General features: G+C 40.8%; 1 protein-coding gene across 4 annotated transcripts in view; it reads left to right on the top strand.

Annotated features, from left to right (window-relative positions):
* Nucleotides 1-20,907, top strand: part of ASNS (asparagine synthetase (glutamine-hydrolyzing)) — a 149,552-nt gene that overhangs the window by 111,451 nt on the left and 17,194 nt on the right. For 2 of the 4 annotated variants that reach the window (XM_040260495.1, XM_040260497.1), the window contains one exon: nucleotides 15,953-16,027. The gene's annotated coding sequence lies outside the window, so the exon portion shown is untranslated. Of the gene's footprint in view, nucleotides 1-15,952; nucleotides 16,028-16,992; nucleotides 17,144-20,907 lie in introns of those variants that run through there. The other 2 variants (XM_040260498.1, XM_040260496.1) reach the window with 2 other exon arrangements.

The following is a 20,907-nucleotide window of genomic DNA, read 5'->3' as shown; positions in this document are numbered from 1 at the left end:
AAGCTCTGAGCATAACATTTTCAGTTTCAACTCTATAGAAAATGTACTCATTTTATTTGTAAAATAAATATTGATTCTTTAAAAAATATCATTATATTACATTCATAATAGCCAAATGAATCAATCAAATATCCTATACTTCATACTGCTATAGTGTTTTGTATTTTCTTTCCCACAGTCATTATTTTTTAATTTAAATTATTTTTATTATTTTTCTTACAATGTTTTGCAACCCCCACACATATCTGATTCTAAAATATTTCCCTCACTCCGAAGTTGGACCCCTTACCCTTTAAGCAGTTTCTTCCCACTCCTCTCCTGAATATCTGGCCATCACTCATCTGCATTCTCTCTAAGTGAATTTATCTATTTAGAATATTTTATATAATTGGAATGATATAGTATGTGACCTTTGTCTGGCTTCTTTCACTTATGCATAGTGCTTCTGAGGTTCGTTCATGTTGTAATGTGTACCAGTACTTCATTCCACTTTACACCTAAATTTGCACCTATATTCTGTTGTATGTATATACCACAGTTTGTTTATTCATTCACCCATTAAAGGACATTTGATCTGTTTTCACATTTTGGCTTTTGTGAACAATGTTGCTATGAACATTCTTGTATATGTACTTCTCTGAGTACCTGTTTTCAGTTTGGGGTAGTACATAGCCGGGTCAGACGGTAACTCGATAATTAACGAGTTATAATTTGACAAACTACCAAAATGTTTTCCACTGTGGCTGAGCCATTGTACATTCCCGCCAAATGTCTGAGGGTTCCAATTGTTCTAGATCCTTGCCTTAATATAAATATTGACTTTGTAAGGTTGTTGAGTGACTTAAAGGAGATGGAAGTTTCAAAAGGGAGAGCAGGGAGCAGCCATTCCTCCCACTCCCTCTCATCACACGCAGTGCCCATGTCTGTCAAGGGCACACTTGGCCTTGCAGAGCTCACAGCCCCACCACTCTTCCTCACATAGGTACCAAGGTGAATGCTTGGTTGTGGGCTGGGATTGGACAGAGTTGGAGGAGAGAGTGACAGGACAGAGGGCTTCCCTGTGATGACATTTCTCTGTCCGCGTTCATCACAGCTCCATCTCCATTTCCCTGTCCAGGCACTCTCTCTCTTGCTACTTGGTCACCATTCAGAAGGCATTTGTTTTTCTTATAAGCAATTATAGTTAATATTTCTGGAGGGGGAAATGGCAACCCACCCCAGTATTCTTGCCAGGATAATCACATGGACAGAGGAATCTGGTGGGCTGCAGTCCATCGGGTCTCAAAGAGTCAGACATGACTGAAGTGACTGAGACCTGTGCATGCATAGCTAACATTTTCCAAGTTTAGTACACAAAGAATGTCTTAATAAAACATGTGAAAACAGAAAGGAAAAAAAAATGTGCAGAATTCCGCCATATTGAGCAACTGCTGTCATTTTTGTAGTGCTTTGCAAGTTCTTATTCCTAAATGTTCTGAACACAGATCGGTTATTCTCACTTCAATACCCATATGTGTCAGGAGAGAAAATTTGAAATTACCCATGTCTGGGCTCCTCTCTAGAACTCTGGATTCATTGTTTTGAGGTTAAGATCCCAGCATCTACTGTTCTAGGGGCTTCCCTAGTGGCTCAGATGGTAAAGCGTCTGCTTGCAATGCAGGAGACCAGAGTTCGATCCCTGGGTTGGAAAGATCCCCTGGAGAAGGAAATGGCAACCCACTCCAGTGCTCTTGCCTAGAAAATGGACAGAGGAGCCTGGTGGGTTACATTCTATGGGGTCGCAGAGTCGGACACAACTGAGCGACTTCACTTTCACTTTCTTTATAGTATTTATCCATAGCCAAGACTGTGAACCACAAAAGAACATAAAACTTTTTTCTTTGACTTTCAATTTGTAGGTCCATTACCTAAAATTGACAAGTATTGATCACCTCTGTTGGTAAAGGGTGGTGAGAGAGGAGACTGATCTCTGGACCTGGACTTACTTGGATTCAAAATTGTATATAAAATCACCAAATATTACACCTCAGTTTCCTTACCTTCCACACAGGAACAAAGCCTATTTTGTAAGGTTATTGGAGTTTAAATAAGATAGCATTGAACTTGAAAAAATTAACAAATATTGATTTTTTTTTTCCTATGGTACCATGTGCCCAAATAGTTCACTTCCATTTAGTGCTCAAAATTCTAAGGCTGGAGGAAACTTAACCCTTATTTGTTGTTGTTGTTGTTCACTCGCTAAGTGGTGAACTTCTTGTGACCCCATGGACTGTAGCCTGCCAGGCTCCTCTGTCCATGGGATTTCCAGGCCAGAATTCTGGAGTGGGTTGCCCTTTCCTTAGTCAGAAGATCTTCCCAACCCAGGAACTGAACCCACATCTCCTGCATTGGCAGGCATTGGCAGGCAGATTCTTTACCGCTGAACCACCAGGAAGAGCCCCAACTCTTATTTAGCCTAGCCCATTATTCCACAAACATGAAAATACCAAGAGGCCATGCTAGGTCTACTGGACACATCATACAATTATTATGTAATTGGGGTGACCCTGAGGAGTCTTCTCCTAGCCTAGTACTGTCTATCCACAGTCATAGAAAACTGATCTTCAATCAAATGGTAATAAAATGGTGAAGGGATTGAATGGAACATACAAGTGAGAATCTTCTTATTTCTGTTGGGTACCATGATGAATAAAAATATTTTCTTTATCTGAAGTGGCTCCCAGAAACTCATAGCACTGGCTGCATACCAGTCATCTAGAGGAAGTCTTCAAGCTTGTCCATACCTGGACTATTACCCAGAGTTCTTAATTCAGGATTTAAACATTATTTTGGTCTATGGTACACAGAGGGAGCAGGGATTTGCCTGAGGATCAAAAAGGAGGCTTTAGAGAACCTGCTGAAGAGTGATTAAAAATTATCCCTACCCATCATTAATTTAACAGATATATCTGGAGTAAAATGTCTTTTTCAGCTATTGTATTTGACATCATCTGGGAAAAAGAAGAGAAAAACAGTATACAGTTAAAGTATGAGGGGCAGAAGATTAGAAATCAGATAACAATAGGAATTTGTAATTCCTCATAAAAGAGATGTAAACAACGTAGAAGCTCCCTGTTTTATAAGAGCAATAAGCCAGGCAAACTCCAAGTAACAAGTGTGGCAGATCTTTGGGGAAAGAAAAAGTCCATTTTAGCCCTGGATTTTTATTAATTCTGACTTGCAACTGTGTTCTAACAGTTTGGCTCAAAGATACAGATATAGCTATATCTACTTAGGTGATTTTTTTAGGTAGAATATATCTATCAATATTTATGGTATAAAAAGTTAGAACTGAGAAGTTTTTAAAAATGTATTCTTGATTCATTGTAGAATGACAATAAAACTGTATATTAACATAATCATAATTTTATGAGAGGTAATTTTAATTTCCCCTCCAAAAATAGTGATAAAAGGAGCATTGTTTATTTATTTTACAAATCTTTTTTGTATCTGGTTTAGAAGATGGTTGAATTCTCATATCTGCTTCTGTTTTCAGTCTATTGTGACATGTTGTTTGGCATAAGTATATGAAGAGAATCATGCAGATATGTAGTTGGAAAAGGGAGGAGTATTTTAGCAGACTTTTGAGATAATTGTGGAAATTATTCTTTGATACTACACCAGACTTGACAAATATAGTTTCTAAAGGTTGGTTGTAGTGTGGAACCTGAAACTATATCAATAAATAGTTCATACTCTGTACATTCATGAGAGAATGAGTCAGATTGTGTCTTAGTATTACTAAGAAAATAGTTTTTATCTCATTGAAGACTGTATTCTGAGAGTTGCTGCTATAACCCAAAGATATTGGTGATTTTACATGCACCTGGCAGGGGTGAGACATCCTTCTTAAACCTTGGATTGAAGAAAACTGAAGAAAATTGAGCTAAATAAACGTCAAGAAACAAGACACCCATTTTGAAGGGATCATATAGCAAAGCTAAGAAGCAGGAAGAATAACTAGACAGATTCAGTTTATAATCCTCCCCCCAAACAAAGTCTTTTTGAGCAGAAAACTCTTCAAGGATAGAGTTTACTCATAGTATTGCCAAGGGGGCATGCAGAGGGGACTTAGGAAAGAACCTAAAGTCAAGCACCAAAAAGCCTACCCTGAACTCACATGACCCCCCCCCCGGACTTCACCTTTGCCATTTTCAAGGTCTTTGTTTCACATCACCTCCCAAATTACACCAAACTGTTGTGGGTTTCCAGGTGGCTGTAGTGGAAAAGAACCCACTTGCCAGTGCAGGAGATTTAAGAGATGTGTGTTCAATCGCTAGCCTGGGAAGATACCCGGGAGAAAGAAATGGCAACCCACTCCAGTGGAGAATCCCTTGGACAAAGGAGCTTGGTGGGCTACAGTCCCATGGGGTTGCAAGAAGTCAGGCATGAATAAAGCTAGCACATTGTATAAAATAAATTGCACACTCAGAATTTATAATCAGACTTTCAGTTCAGTTCAGTTGCTCAGTCGGGTCTGACTCTTTGAGACCCCCCCAGACTGAAGCACCTCAGGCTTCCTGTTCATCACCAACTTACAGAGCTTGCTCAAACTCATGTCCATTGAGTCGGTGAGGCCATCCAACCATTTCATCCTCTGTCATCCCCTTCTGCTCCTACCTTCAATCTTTCCCAGCATCAGGGTCTTTTCAAATGAGTCAGTTCTTCGTATCAGGTGGCCAAAGTGTTGGCGTTTCAACTTCAGCATCAGTCCTTGCAATGAATATTCAGGACTGATTTCCTTTAGGATGGACTGATTGGATCTCCTTGCTGTCCAAGGGACACTCAAGAGTCTTCTCCAACACCACAGTTCAAAAGCATCAATTCTTCAGTGCTCAGCTTTCTTTACAGTCCAACTCTCACATCCATACATGACTACTGGAAAACCATAGCTTTGACTAGACAGCAAAGTAATGTCTCTGGTTTTCAATCTACTGTCTAGGTTGGTCATAACTTTTCCTCCCAGGAGCAAGTATCTTTTAATTTCATGGCTGCAGTCACCATCTGCAGTGATTTTGGAGCCCCCCAAAATAAAGTCTGTCACTGTTTCCATTGTTTTCCCATCTATTTGCTATGAAGTGATGGGACCAGATGCCATGATCTTAGTTTTCTGAATGTTGAATTTAAAGCCAACTTTTTCACTCTCTTCTTTAACTTTCATAAAGAGGCTCTTTAGTTTCTCTTTGCTTTCTGCCATAAGGGTTGTGTCATCTGCATATCTGAGGTTATTGATATTTCTCCCGGCACTCTTGATTCCAGCTTGTGTTTCTTCCAGTCCAGCGTTTCTCATGATATACTCTGCATATAAGTTAAATAAGCAGGGTGACAATATACAGCCTTGATGTACTCCTTTCCCAATTTTCAACCAGTCCATTGTTCCATGTCTGGTTCTGTTGCTTTTTGACCTGCATATAGATTACTCACGAGGCAGGTCAGGTAGTCTGGTATTTCCATCTCTTAAGAATTTTCCATAGTTTGTTGTGATCCACATAGTCAAAGGCTTTGGTGTAGTCAATAAAGCAGAAGTAGATATTTTTCTGGAATTCTCTTGCTTTTTCGATGATCCAGCGGATGTTGGCAGTTTGATCTCTGGTTCCTCTGCCTTTTGTAAATCCAGCTTAAACATCTGTAAGTTCTTGATTCACATACTGTTGAAGCCTCGCTTGGAGAATTTTCAGCATTACTTTGCTGGCACGGGGCTTTCCTGATAGATCAGTAGGTAAAGAATCCACCTGCAATGCAGGAGATCCCAGTTTGATTCCTAGGTTGGGAAGATCCGCTGGAGAAGGGGTAGGCTACCCACTCCAGTATTTTTGGCCTTCCTTTGTGGCTCAGCTAGTAGTAAAGAATATGCCCGCAATGCAGGATACCTGGGTTTGATCCCTGGGTTGGGAAGATCCCCTGGAGAAGGGAAAGGCTACCCACTCGAGTATTCTGGTCTCGAGAATTCCATGGACTGGGGTCACAAAGAATTAGACATGGCTGTCACTTTCACTTTGACTTTGCTAGCATGTGAGATGAGTACAATTGTGTGGTAGTTGAACATTCTTGGCATTGCCTTTGTTTGGGATTGGAATGAAAATTGACCTTTTCCAGTCCTGTGGCCACTGCTGAGTTTTCCAGATTTGCTGACATATTGAGTGTAGCACTTTCACAGCATCATATTTTAGGATTTGAAATAGCTCAACTGGAATTCCATCACCTCCACTAGCTTTGTTCATAGTGATGCTTCCTAAGGCCCACTTGACTTCAGATTCCAGGATGTCTGGCTCTTGTGAGTGATCACACCGCCGTGGCTATCAGGGTCATTAAGATCTTTTTTGTGTAGTTCTTTTGTGTATTCTTGCCACCTCTTTTAAATATCTTCTGCTTCTATTAGGTCCATACCATTTCTGCCCTTTATTGTGCCCATATTTGCATGAAATGTTCCCTTGGTATTCTAATTTTCTTGAAGAGATCTCTAGTCTTTCCCATTATATTGTTTTCCTCTATTTCTTTGCATTGATCACTGAGGAAGGCTTTCTTTTCTCTCCTTTCTGTTCTTTGGAACTCTGCATTCAGATGGGTATATCTTTCCTTTTCTCCTTTGCCTTTTGCTTCTCTTCTTTTTGCTGCATCTCATAACTGCACCACAGAAAAGGAGGGAATACACAGCAGGCCAAAGCTAAAGATCACCCTGAAAGTCTGAAAGCATTAGTTGCTCAGTTGTCTGCAACTCTTTGCAACCCCATGGACTGTAGCCTGTGAGGCCTCTCTGTCCATGGGATTCTCCAGGCAAGAACAGTGGAGTGGGTAATGATTCCCTTCTCTAGGGGATCATCTTCTCAACCTAGGGATCAAACCCAGGTCTCCTGCATTGCGGGCAGATTCTTTACCATCTGAGCCACCAGGGAAGCCCCAAAGATTACCCTAATGAATGGTTTTGGTAGAAAATTATAGTTTCTGAAAAATCTTGAGCTGGGTATTAATGAAAGTTATCCTTAGGTCACATTCTACCATGTGTACCAAGAGACATAAAATCATGTATTCACTATTTTCTGTTAGCTTGATAAAGTTCAAGTTCTCTGTCCCTTAGGTGCTCTGACAACCAGCTTACATGAAAAATCCACTCAAAAGCAGCAATCTATTTCAGAGATAGGACATGGTAGCCCTTGGGGAAGACATTTATCAACCAAAAACTAAAACCAATGTCTGGTCACAAGCCTGTTTAGAGATCAGCCTCAGATGCCATCGCTAAGGGTACAGTCAAGAGGACTCACTAGATTCACAATTCTACTGAAATTGTTATTCAGTCCCCAGTAAATTCCTCATCTTCCAGTCCAATGATATGCTTTTTATTTTAGTCTTCCTTACTCCTGAAATTGATGCTATTGGCCTGTCCCATGACTATTGAAACAGTTTTCTCCACTGTGTCTAGTTCACTACTCTCCATGGATTTCCTCTGGTCTCTTGCTTGATCATTCTTCTCCTTACTCCTAAAATGTTGGCATTTCTAAGGCCTGCCCTTTAATTCCCACCTCTTTTGTCCTCCCAGGATGATTCATTCTGTTCTCAAAGCACTTACGACTCTTAAAATGTACCAATTTTTGAGCAATTATGTGTTGAGAACTGTTTTTATTTCTTCATATTTTTTAATCTCACTTAAATCTTACAACAACCTTGAAAGGCTCTTAATAGTATTCCTGTTTTACTCAAAAATGTTACATTCCTTGTTCAAATCACAGCTTGAAAGATCTGGGATTTGGTCTTAGATATGACTACAAACTATTGTTTTAAACTTACCATACGCCACCCAATATAATACCAATCCCAGTTTTGGTCTTAAACCTGAGACCAGGGTTTTTTACTTTTAGGGCACTACAGAGACATCAGTAAAAATTTTTTAAATAGAGATGCTCTTTGTCCTTTTTCATTGTTACTGAATAAAAAATCTTGGTAGATGGCTTTGATGCATGCTGTTAATACAATGATGAACTTGATACTTAATGTTCAACTTTCTGTTGGGTCATCACCTAGATGCCTACCAGAAACGTTGACTTTGACATGAACAAACTGAACCTACATTCTCTCAAATCTCCCCTTCCTGTATTTCAGATATTGTTAATATGTCACCAGTCACACAAAGATAGACATTTGGGAGTCATCCTGGAATCCTTCTGCTCCTTCATTTTCCTTATCCTCTTGGCTCCAAACCCTATGGAATTTAGCTGGGAGATGTTTGTACTGCTACTTCCATTACCTGTCACCTCCAAACTAGTCTCCTTGCTTTTAGTCTCTCCACACTACAGTTCCATCCTATATCTTACTGCCTTCTTAATTTTTCTAAAAAGTGTCTTTTACCATGTTAATCATTCTTTTATTGTCTTACGCAAAGGGAGGTGAGTTTTAAATTCCAGTCAAACTATCACAAAGCAAAACCATGGCAATTTAATGGTGTATTGGGTATTTTCAAATTTTATCTTCTGCTATTTGACCTTTGAACTATATTTAGTTGCAGATGTGAGCAGATGTTGGTGGTACTTTTAGGAAATCATGAGAGAAGACTGAAGATGAGAGGGTTAAACATGAGGATTTCTGTTTTTCCCATTCTGAACTGTAATGCTTGTAAGTGAAAGTTGCTCAGTTGTGTCCAACTCTTTGTGACCCCATGGACTATACAGTCATTGGAGTTCTCCAGGCCAGAATACTGGAGTGGGTAGCCTTTCCCTTCTCCAAGGGATCTTCCCAACCCAGGGATCAAACCTAGGTATCCCGCATTGTGGGCAGATTCTTTACCAGCTGAGCCATAAGGGAAGGCCAAGAGTACTGGAGTGGGTATCCTATCCCTTCTCCAGCAGATATTCCCAACCCAGGGATAGAACTGGGGTCTCCTGTGTTGCAGGCAGATTCTTTACCAGCTGAGCTATCAGGGAAGCCCCAATGCTTATAAAGAGAATCCCTATAAGTAGTTGTATTGAAATGAAGAGAAACAAGGAATCAGACATCTAGGCTAAGTGCTCAGTCGCTTAATTGTGTCTGACTCTTTGGAACCCATGGACTATAGCCCGCCAGGCTCCTTTGTCCCATGGAATTTCCCAGGCAAGAATACTGGAGTGGGTTGTCATTTCCTTCACCAGGGGCTCTTCCCAATCCACGGATCTAACATGTATCTCCTGTATCTCATGCATTGGCAGGCAGATTCTTTACCACTGTAACACCTGGGACCCCCAAGTGTCAACCTTTTTATTGATAAGATTTAAATAGTAAGCTCTGCCTTGAAGGTATCAACATTTGGATATGTTTGTGAATTAGTTGGTAATCCAGTTGTGTTTTTCAACTTGTGGAGCACAGATATGGGGAGTTTGGCAATTTTATAGCAAGGAATTAGTGAATGTGGATGTTGCTGTTTCATTGTCTACAAGTAATGTAATTGAGACATCTATAAAATGTTTTTCAAGTGAATATAATGGTGAATGAAATATAAACTTAATGTGTGACTAAAGTCATAGTAGGTTGTTTCATTGTACATTTTGCTGTCAATGGATAGCCAATTACAACTACTCTCATGTGACTTGTTTAAAATTTAAGTTAGGAAGAGTTCCACATGCTTGAAAGGGTTAACAAGCATTGATTTAGTTGATACACAGCTCAAAAATTTACAGTTTTTAAAATGTTTCAAGTGGAAATGCTGAATGAAGATGGATATAGTATTCTGGAATTTCTGGAAAGATCTAAGTTTACAATATAAATTTGGGGATCAGCATGCAAATAGTTTTAAAGTCATGATACTAGATTAGATCACTGAGTGAATAGTGACTGTGGATTAAGAAAATAATAATAAGGGTGTCCAAGGACTAAACTGTAGGGCTCTCTGGTATTAAGGAATCAAGATGACGATAAAGAACCAGCAAAGGAGACAGAGTGCCTAGTAAAAAAGAGAGGAAAATGAAGAGAATATGAATCCCGAAAGCTAAGCATTTAAAGGACAATGATTGACTATCAAATGTTGCTAAAAGGTCAACTAAGGTGAGGACTAAGAAATAGCCGTTGGACTTTGAAATGTGAGGGTACTGGTGACTCTGAGACAACAGTAATTTTTGTGGCATGTGGGAGAGAAGCCCTTTTGGAGTGAGTGTAGAAGAACGCTGGAGATGGGGAATTTCAGCCATTGGAAGAATTTTGCTGTGAGGTTAAAAAGAGATGGAGCAGTAGACAGAGGAAGAACTAGAATTACAGAGTCAGGAATTTGTTGTTGTTTTAAGATGAGAGAACTAATAGCATGATCACACACAGAGGGAAAAGTTCCTGGAGAGAACCATTTCAGCTGTGTTACTACTACTAATTAGCCCCTTCCTGGTTTTAAGCTGGATTACATATTCTTATAATTACATGTCTATTTTTAGTCATTAAGCTTTAGACTCCTAGGACTGCTGAATGCTGTTTCAGTGAACTGCCTCTACCCTTCCTTCAAAGCACTGTTTGTTCAGGTCAACAGCAACGTCCTCATTAAGAGAGCTAATGGTTAATTTTCTGCTCCATAACTCCTTAATGCCGTGATTTTGATCCATCCTGCTACCTGTTGCCACTCTTCCATCAGCTTCCAGGCCAGCACTCTCTCCTGACTCTTCTTTCCCTTACCTCGACACCTTCTCCGTCCGTTTCGCCTGCTCCTGCCCTGCCTGCCTCTTCAGTGTTGGCATCTCCAAGGCCTTGACTTTGAGCGTTCTCTCTTATGTACTCCTTCCCACAATTATCACGTCCAATCCTTTGGTTTCAGTTTTTACCTCTATTCGTGGTTCAATAACCTGTGTATTAATAGCATCTAACATTTACTGAGAATTTACTATTATGTGTCAGGCACTTTGCTAATTTCTTTATCTTCCTTGTCTGCCTTCCACCCACACTAAAAACTCCTCTGAGTATTACTATCCTCATTTTCAAATGGGGAAGTTTTTGCTCAATAAGGCTCTGAATCTTGCCCCAATCCCAGGGAGTTATCAAATGACAGATCTTTGATTGAACTCACTGTCTGTCTGACTCTAAAGCTGTTGAAGTTACTATGCTTTATTGTTATCTAAAAGTCTAACTTAGATCTCCCTAGTTTTAAACTGGCATATGCATCCAACTGCCTAATGGACATAGCTCAGGCCACCCACTCCAGTATTCTTGCCTGGAGAATCCCATGGACAGAGGAGCCTGGCGGGCTCCAGTCCATTGGGTCACAAAGAGTTGGACACAACTAAAGTAATTTAGCATGCATGCAGGCATTTCTGTCTTAATAGGCACTAACCTAAACATGTCCCAACCTCTTCCCTACCCTGCAGATGCCCCTGTTCTAATATTTCCTCCTCTGATATTCCTTACTTCCTATTATGGTTTCTCCTTCATTCCAGTGCCCAAGTTTAGACTGTTCTGGATTTTCCCTCTCCCTCACCCTCATACCCACTGTCTCCACATCCATCAGGTTCTGCATCCCAGCGCCGCTGACATTCTCCTCTGCTTTCTCATTGACTTCCTGCTGGTAGGCTCCTCACTGCAGTTGGTTCTCCCCACAGTTGTTGAGGTTAGCTCTTGAAAAAATCAATCTGATCATTTCATTGCACCTATGAACCTCTCATGGCCCTTGTCACCTCCACTGTCCTTTCCATTCTATTTACAGCATCACTCTATACATGTCCTTGCCAGTCTTGCCTATCAGAGGCGTCAAGAACGCACATGATGAATTATTCATATATGATATATGTGGACACTCTTACATGCTGAAGAACGCAAAATGAGTTTCAAAGTCTTCACTGAATTTTAAGTGGCTTTTCACATATTTCTCAATCAACGGAAGGCTGATAGACAACTACTGTTATATGTATAAACTGCTCAATATTTTGACATTAAAAAAGACATTCTTGTTTAGAACTACATATCAAGATTATTCTCATGTGAAACTTGTTTTTTATTTAATTAAATTAAATTAATTAATTAATTAATTTTTTATTTTACTTTACAATTCTGTATTGGTTTTGCCATACATTGACATGAATCCACCACGGGTGTACATGCGTTGAGGGGGGTTCATGTTTGAAACTCTTGTTTTAATTAATATTCTCAGCTAGAGCTGTTCTCTGGCTGGGGTTCCTGCATATAGGGGATATTGATTTTACATAATAGAGTTGGGTAAAATGTGAGTGACAGAGTGGGGATAGGTAAGTGGGAATGGAGAAGGATGAGGACACTTATACCAGAGTCTTTTCAAAACAGGAGTAGAAGGAACTATATCTACATCCTTAATAGCTGAACTAAAACAATCTTAAAAGTGACTCTGCTCCTTTGTTAGCTTCCAATAAAAAATGCAAGTGAAGACCGGAAAAGAGATTATACTTGATAATATGCTACATTTTAACACAGCACAACCTGGATCTCACTTGTACCCTGAAATAAAAAGGATAATCTTATATAGATCAGTCTCCCAGACAAGAGGCCATGTGAGGTTGTGGACAGGGGATTCTGGGTTCAGATCCCTTTGAGTTCAAATCCTGATAACTATGTGATCCCAAGTCCTGTCCTATCTCCTGATTCTCAATTATCTTTAAATAAGGAGACATCTTATTTGAAAGGTAAATGTGTTTCTTAGATGAGAAATTAACACTTACTGATCTGAACTTCTACACTGGGATGCTGTAAATAGCTCGTGTCTGTTTAATTTTAACAGAATTGTAAGAGTAGAAGAAACACCAAAGTTTGTTTATTTCAGCCTCATTATTTTACAGATGTAGAAACCCAAGAAGATCAAGAGACATGAACTATTTCTTTACTTGTGAATAGACTTCAATATTCTAGTTTCCTAACCTAGCATCATTAACATGCTTTGATGGGACTGTTAGGAACGCACAGCTAGCTAGGAGATTCATACCGCTACTCAGTTACTAACATTATAAGGCTGGAACATCAGCTGTAAGTCAAGTGTGAGCCATAGGAAGGAAGGATTCATTTTCCTGAGGACCACAAGGAAAGCTTCATCCAGTTCATTATATAGAGTGGAGAACATTCTATTCTTCACACTTATTCCACTGCAACTCACCATTACTAAATTCAACAGGAATTTACTTTAAGGTGTTATTAACATCAATGAAGCTTTTTATTATCATGTACTTTTTCTTAGTCAATAAATAACCAAGGACAGGTACTATCATGTAATTGTCTAACAATTATATAGTTTTTAAATTCTAGGAAATGGACCTACCTACAAAAAGATTGAGAAAAAACAATTTAGTAGATATTTAAAAGATATTTAAAGACTTTATTTTAATCAATGCTCTCAAAGCTTAACAAATACAGTCTTGTGTTGCCAATTACATTTTGGGGATGGGGAACAGGCCTACAGGTTTTACTTGACAGAGGAGGTTTTTATTCTGATTCCTTAGGGACTGAAGGTCAAATAATTTTAAATGCTCCCTGGCAGCTTTTAGCATGGGATTTCAGTATTCGATAATGAGATAAGATCATTAGTTTTCATTTGCATTGGATAATTGAGAGAATATGAATCATTTTCCACGCTAGTTTGTTGTTGATGTTTAGTTGCTAAGTCACGTCCAACTCTTTGTGACCCTATGGACTGTAACCCACCAGGCTCCCCTGTCCATGGGATTTCTCAGAATATTGGAGTGGATTGCCATTTCCTTTTCCAGAGGATCTTCCCCACCCAGGAATAGAACCCCTATCCATTGCATTGGCAGGTGGATTCTTTATGGCTGAGCCATCTAGGAAACTTCTACTGTAGTCTGTGTGTGTGTGAAGTCGCTCAGTCATGTCCGACTCTTTGCGACCCTGTGGACTGTAGCCCGCCAGGCTCCTCTGTCCATGGGATTCTCCAGTCAAGAATACTGGAGTGGGTTGCCATTTCCTTCTCCAGGGGATCTTCCCAACCCAGGGATCGAACCCGGGTCTCCTGTTTTGCAGGCAGACACTTTATCCTCTGAGCCACCAGGGAAGCCACAAACTCAGTGTTATGACTTAAGACCGATGTGTGGGGTCAAGCTGTGATAGGAAGCAGATGGCACACTCCAGTTAGGACTGATCAGAAGTGTGGACAGGGTTTGGGAAAGCAGGATGGCTCGGCACCTCAGGGCTAGGCCTGAAGCAGGTAAGGGGGGAGCAGCGCCTGGAATCTGCAGGTAAGGAGGAAAAGCGGATCAGCAGACAGGAGCTGCAGGAGAGGAGCTCTGTGGTGGGTGAGCCAGGAAAAGAGATGACCTTCTCCTTCCCACCCTCTGCAGCTCCTTGAAGTGGAACCATTTAGCCACTCCCAGTGAAAGAGGAGGGCAGGGAAGCCAGGGCATAAGCTTGAAAGTGGCTCTGAAGGGACAAGCAAAAGACATCCAGTACAGTACCACCAACCACACCAGGTAACATATCAAATGGTACCGGTCTTCTGCTACCTGGATGAGGTGGAAAGGGAAATGGGATTTATACTATTATGATTCAGTTCTTTATGATTTAATTCAAACAGTGTGTGTTTGGCTAAATCCCTCAATTTCTCTTATTTTTACATTGTAAAATGTGGGTAAAAAACCTACTTTCCAAATTGTCCTTTAGGTTTGCTGCTGCTTCTAAGTTGCTTCAGTCGTGTCCAACTCTGTGCGACCCCATAGACGGCAGCCCACCAGGCTCCCCTGTCCCTGGGATTCTTCAGGCAAGAACACTGGAGTGGGTTGCCATTTCCTTCTCCAGTGCATGAAAGTGAAAAGTGAAAGGGAAGTCGCTCAGTCGTGTCCAACTCTTTGTGACCCCATGGACTGCAGCCTACCAGGCTCCTCTGTCCGTAGGATTTTTCCAGGCAAGAGTACTGGAGTGGGGTGCCATCCTTAGGTTTGAGATAGTACTAATAAATAGAATATGTGTGTGTGCTCGGTTGCTCAGTCAGTCTGACTCTTTGCAACCACATGGACTCTAGCCCACCAGGCTCCTCTGTCCATGGGATTTTCTAGGCAAGAATACTGGAGTGGGTTGCTTTTTCCTACTCCAAGGGATCTTCCCGACCCAGGTATTGAACCTTAATCTCTTAAGTCTCCTGCATTGGCAGGAGGATTCTTTACACTAAGCCACCTGGGAAGCCTGTAGTATACAGAATAGGACGTAACAAAGTCTATTTGATGCTGAAAAGTTTAGGGAAATAAGAACTTAGTCCTCTGTCATCTTTGCCATCAGCTAGTGTCCACTATGTGCTCTGTTCTTAGGGAATTTATATCCTTGGCAATTACTGAACTAGTTGGAAATGTATTACATGAGGATATCAAACGAGTATCCTTGACAAGCATTGACTGTAGTCTGATCTCAGTATGTCTCTGCACATGTAATTTTACTAGTTCTTAATTTATTTTGGTGCTGATGTGACCAATAAAATACAAATTTATCATAGAGTGTTATGAAGTCATGGGGCCTTGTTTATTTTTATCATAGCATGTTTTCTGTATCAAAGAGACACTAAAAGTGCACTGCCTTCTTGTGGGGGCAGGTCAAGAGGTCTAGAATTTAAACAAAATTCTAGAAGGAATAGTTGTACTTAAAAGGTTTAGGGGTCACTCATCTATTTTGGTTTTACGTATCAACATGACTTGAATCTTACAAAGAAGTATTAGGCCTTAAATGTATTTTTCTGAGGGCATGTCTTTCCCAGTTCTGCATAATAAAGTTGAGGGTAGTACTGGTAGAAGTTCAACAGTGCCTTTAAAATGGTGAGTCTCCATGCAGATAATAAATAGGAAAAAGTCTAATTTTAGGGTACTTCTCCAGTATAGGAATGGGGATGAAATCTAGAAAATATATTTTGTCCTGAACAGAAATCATTCATGTTTAGCAAAAATGACAGAGGCTATATTAGCCCTTTTCTCCTCTGTCAGCATTTCCAGTATAACCCAGATCTTCTTGTCATTCTGTTCCACAGGCAGATGTGATGAAAAGAAAAAGGCCTGGGGATCCAGACAAACATGGCTTCACAGCCTGGATCCACTACTATTAGGTATGTAAATTTGGATAATATTCTTCTAATTGGGTCTAATGTAAAAATAACCAGATTGCAATGCTATGGGGTTTTTTGATGAGATAGTTGATAATGTGGGGATGAAAAAATTGATTTCCCTCCTTGGGTGCTATAACTCTTCAGAACTCTCATCACTTTAGTACTTAAAAATTTCAGGATTTGGAAGGACCCCTAGTAGTCTCTCACTTGCTTATTTTAAAGATAGAAATGTAAAGAGGTTATAGAACGTATCTAATGATCATATTGCTATATAAGTCATAAAATTCAGACTGGAATGGAACTCGGCCCTTTTCCAGAAAGCCTAACTTGTCAACACAAGTAATGAGTAATTGAATCGAATTGAGTACACGTATCCACTGAGCCGGTCCTGGGACTCAGAAGGTGAAGAAGTCGACATAGCCAACAAGATGACAATCTGGTTGAGCACCAATACAACCACATAAGACGTCTGACGATCCATCACAAGACAAATACACTGAGCCATATGCTCAGAGGAAGGAGAAATGTAACTCTGTCTGAGGTAGAAGAACCTAAAGAAATCTAACTTGCATTTAATAAAAGGTGGAGACCCTTCCAGCCTTAGTATTTATTAATTTAGCAAATACATGCGTATCCACAGCTATGTATCAGATGCTGTCTTACAGTAAGGAAGAAATAAGGTGCTCAAGATTTGGCAATTGAGGACATGAGGAAGATACGCTGCAGAAGGCATATTGCAGGCAATTACTGATGATTTTTCTAAGAACAAACCAGGTACGAAAGTTTAATGAATTGTCAGAACAGCAGGTAAGGCCATCCTACGTGTCAGTGGGGTACCTGGCCAGACCTCTGAGGTTATCCTTCAGCAGAGGCACTAACGCTTTAAGACGCGGGAGCCGTTCCTCCGCCTCCATCGCTCTGCATCCTGTCCTGGCCAGGCTACAGCGCCTTCACGCCCCGCGGGCCACGCCCCTGCGCGTTGGTTGGTCTTTACAGAAGTGATGAAACTTCCCGCAAGCATTACAGGAGCCGGGAGGGTATAAAGTGAGAGGTGAGAGAAAGCCCCCACCTTGCAAGCCGCAGCTGGGCCGGCCCACCCACCCCATTGCAGCCCAGGTAGGCCGGCAGCCGCGGGTCGTGGCGCCTTTGCAGCGTGCAGCAGGGCCGCCCCGGGAGAGGTAGGAAGATGCGCGGCAGCATGGCCCGCCCGAAGGGTGGGCAGACGCGGATCCCGGCACCCCGGGATGCTGCAGCTCCAGCCAGGCCGGGGAGGCGGGGCCGATTGTTGCGCACCTGGGAGCCAGCTGGGGCGGGAAGACCTCCGCTGGTCTGGAAGAGAGGGGTCGCGTGGCCCCCAGAGCCGCGGCCCTGCCGCTCCGGAGAGACGGTGGCTGCGGTTTAAGTTGGCGCCTGTAAATTCCTTTTTTTAAAAATTATTGTTATTGTATTGCGTCTAAACCTGCGGAAATTTCTGCATCTCGAGGGTCCTGCCCTGAATGGACTGGAGGGCGCACGTAGTCCGAGTGCAGCTGGGAGTCGCGTTCCCTAGGCTCTCATCCTGCAGAGAGTCTGCTGAGCTGTCAGTCATGGCCTCGGATACTCCTTACCTCCGGTTTCCACCCGGTTTCTCCTAGCTACCCCTCCCCCCATCTCTTGTTGCAAGACTCAACAAGTGACTTGCTGAGCAAATCTTGCCCAGAAGAGATCGGTTTGGGATGACAGGCGGCGCGGTCAGGGAAAAGGCAAACAAAACCAAAAAAAATCTGGCATGGCTTTTCTCAATGGTTATCTGTTTTATAGGAAGGGCTTCAAATTAATGTTATTATTTTGAGTGAAGGAACACTTCCCGCCAGCCTGTGGCCTACATTATTTCTTCACCGTCTGTTGCCCGTGGTGCTTGACAAATAATTTAAAAGCACCAGTAACTCAGCCTTATCATTGATTGATCAAATATTGTAAGATTCATTAGAGGTAACTTAGTAGGTCTTGGAGCTGTGCAGGAGTTAGTTGCTGAGATCTTAAACTTCACCATAGCACTTTAAGTGTTGATTCAGTAACAATTAGCCACATGTGACTATTGAAAACGGGAAATGCTGGCTAATCCGGATTGCGGTTTAATAGAGAAAAGCAATGTAAAATATCTTGTCAGTATTTTTGTACTGATTTTACATGTTGCAGTAATAGTAATACTATTTTCAGTACATTGTGTTAAAATCTATTTAAAATTTTATTTTTTTCTCTTTTAACGGGGCTACTAGTTTATTCAACATTACATATGTGGCTCACATTTCCATTGGACAGCACTGCTTTAGACTTTTATGAGGAAATACGGAAAATTACTGGGAACAGGTAACAGCAGTGGGAAAAAGCCTTGCCAAGTAGGATATTTGCAAGTAAGACTGATTCCAATAAAAATAATTGGTGATAGTTTTAATTTGCTTTTTCTACTGAAGAAATGTGTGCTTTGCAATCATTTGTCATCCCTCTTTTCCCTCCAATTGAGTGCTTAAGTGTATTGCTATAGCACGGTTAGTGGGATTCACTAAATAGCATTAAGAAGACTTAGGGAAATGATTCACTAATGACCTCATGTGATTTTCAAAGCACTTTCAGAGCCTATTTTTCATTGGTATAGAGTTAGAGGTAGATGGCTTATTGATAGTCAACTCACTTAAATCGCACTGAATTTTCCCAGTAAATCTCAAAGTAAATCCAAGCATACCTACTTAGTTGTGCTTTGCAGGTACTGCTTTTTTTTCTTCAAATTGAAGGTGCATGGCAAGTCTGCATAGGCACCATGTTTCCCAACAGCATTTGCTCTTCTTGTCTGTCACATTTTGGTAACTTCAGATTTTATTACCAAAATCTGTGACAAGTGATCTTTGAAGTTTCTATTGCAAAAAGCTTGCTACTTGCTGAAGATTCAGATGATGGTTAGCATTTTTTTTAGCAATATTTTTAAAGTATAGTATGTACATTGCTAGACATCATGCTATTGCACATTTAATAAATAGACTACAGTATAGTGTAAATAAAACTTTTATATGCACTGGGAAACCAAAAAATTCACGTGACTTGCTTTATTACAAGAACCAAACTGACAGTGTCTCAAAGGTGTTCCTGTATCTGATTATGGGTATTTGGTCAAATGCTTGGAAGGGTCCACATTAGAACATGTGATACTTCCTTTCCAAGTAGTTTTAGTACAGTTTTCCATTAATTTGGTCTGGTCTCATGAAAAGGCCTAATAAGGCCATGGTTCTTTTGGCCTTGCGAAGATGAACCACATTGTTTTTCAGAGATACTGCTCTGTTTGTCCCACCTACTTTGGTTTATTTAAATACGAATGAATTGTCTTCAGAGGATTGTTCCAAGTGATTAATGTAACTTGAATATTTATATACTTTTTGATGCCATTTATCTAGGCACTTGCTACAAATTTGCATTAAAAAAATACTAAAATAGTTTCCAAGAGTTCCAGATTTTTACCTGAGTAAAGTAACTGTTTGGAGTTGACAGCTGAGAACTAAATTTGAATAGAAAAGTAATTAACATTTGTATTTGTATAGGAAGTACTTACTTGCTTCTTGGCCTACAAAGACGGGACACAGTTGTTTTCCAGAGATACTGCTCTGTTTATCCAGGCTACTTTGTTTTCTTTTTGACCACGGTGGCTTTGAGACAGAAGTGTTTAAGAACATTTTGGTCCTTTAGAACATTTTGATGGTGAACATTTTGTATCTCTGTCAACTTAAAAAATTTTTTCTGTCATTAAGCTAGGATATCAGATATTAGTGCTTTCTCTTCTCTTTTTACAATTTCTTTGATAATATTTGAATAAATCACTTGACAGCAAGCTAGAAGTAGTGAAATGTTTACAATATCTAGGTATGTTAATATTACACTTAGGCAGTATGTACGATCATCTTTTCTACCCATTAAATGTCTGTTAAGACCAACCTAGACAGCATATTAAAAAGCAGACACATTACTTGGCCAATAAAAGTCCGTCTAGTCAAAGCTATGGTTTTCCAGTAGTCATGTATGGATGTGAGAGTTGGACTATAAAGAAAGCTGAGTCCTGAAGAACTGATGCTTTTGAACTGTGGTGTTGGAGAAGACTCTTAAGTCCCTTGGACTGCAAGGAGATCCAACCAGTCCATCCTAAAGGAAATCAATCCTGAATATTCATTGGAAGGACTGATGCTGAATATTTTGGCCACCTGATGCGAAGAACTGACTCATTTGAAAAGACCCTGATGCTGGGAAAGATTGAAAGTGGAAGGAGAAGGGGATGACAGAGGATGAGATGGTTGGATGGCATCACTGACTTGATGGACATGAGTTTGAGTAAGCTCTGGGAGTTGGTAATGGACAGGGAAGCGTGGTGTACTGCAGTCCATGGGGTCGCAAAGAGTCAGACACAACTGAGCAATTGAACTGAACTGAACAGATAAAGAGATGTATTTAGGGGACTTGCCTGGCAGTCCCTGGCAGTTAAGACTCCCAGACTGACTGCACAGGGTGTGGGTTTGATCTCTGGTTTTAGTTGTTGTTCAGTTGTTCAGTCCTGTCCAACTCTTGGTGACCTCATGGACTGCAGCACACCAGGCTTCCTGGTCCTTCACTGTCTCCTGGAGTTTGCTCAAACTCATGTCCATTGAGTTGATGATGCCATCCAACCATCTCATCCTCTGTTGCTCTCTTCTTCTGCCCTCAAACTTTCCCAGCATCAGGGTCTTTTCCAGGGAGTTGGCTCTTTGCATCAGATGGCCAAAGTATTAGAGCTTCAGCTTCAGCATCAGTCCTTCCAATGAACACCCAGGACTGATCTCCTTTAGGATGGACTGGTTGCATCTCCTTGCAGTCCAAGGAACTCT

Source organism: Oryx dammah, unplaced genomic scaffold, assembly GCF_014754425.2.
Source record: "Oryx dammah isolate SB20612 unplaced genomic scaffold, SCBI_Odam_1.1 HiC_scaffold_18, whole genome shotgun sequence".
Classification (NCBI taxonomy): Eukaryota; Metazoa; Chordata; class Mammalia; order Artiodactyla; family Bovidae; genus Oryx; species Oryx dammah.
Note: the sequence above shows the minus strand (reverse complement) of the source record. Positions and strands in the feature narration are given on the sequence as shown.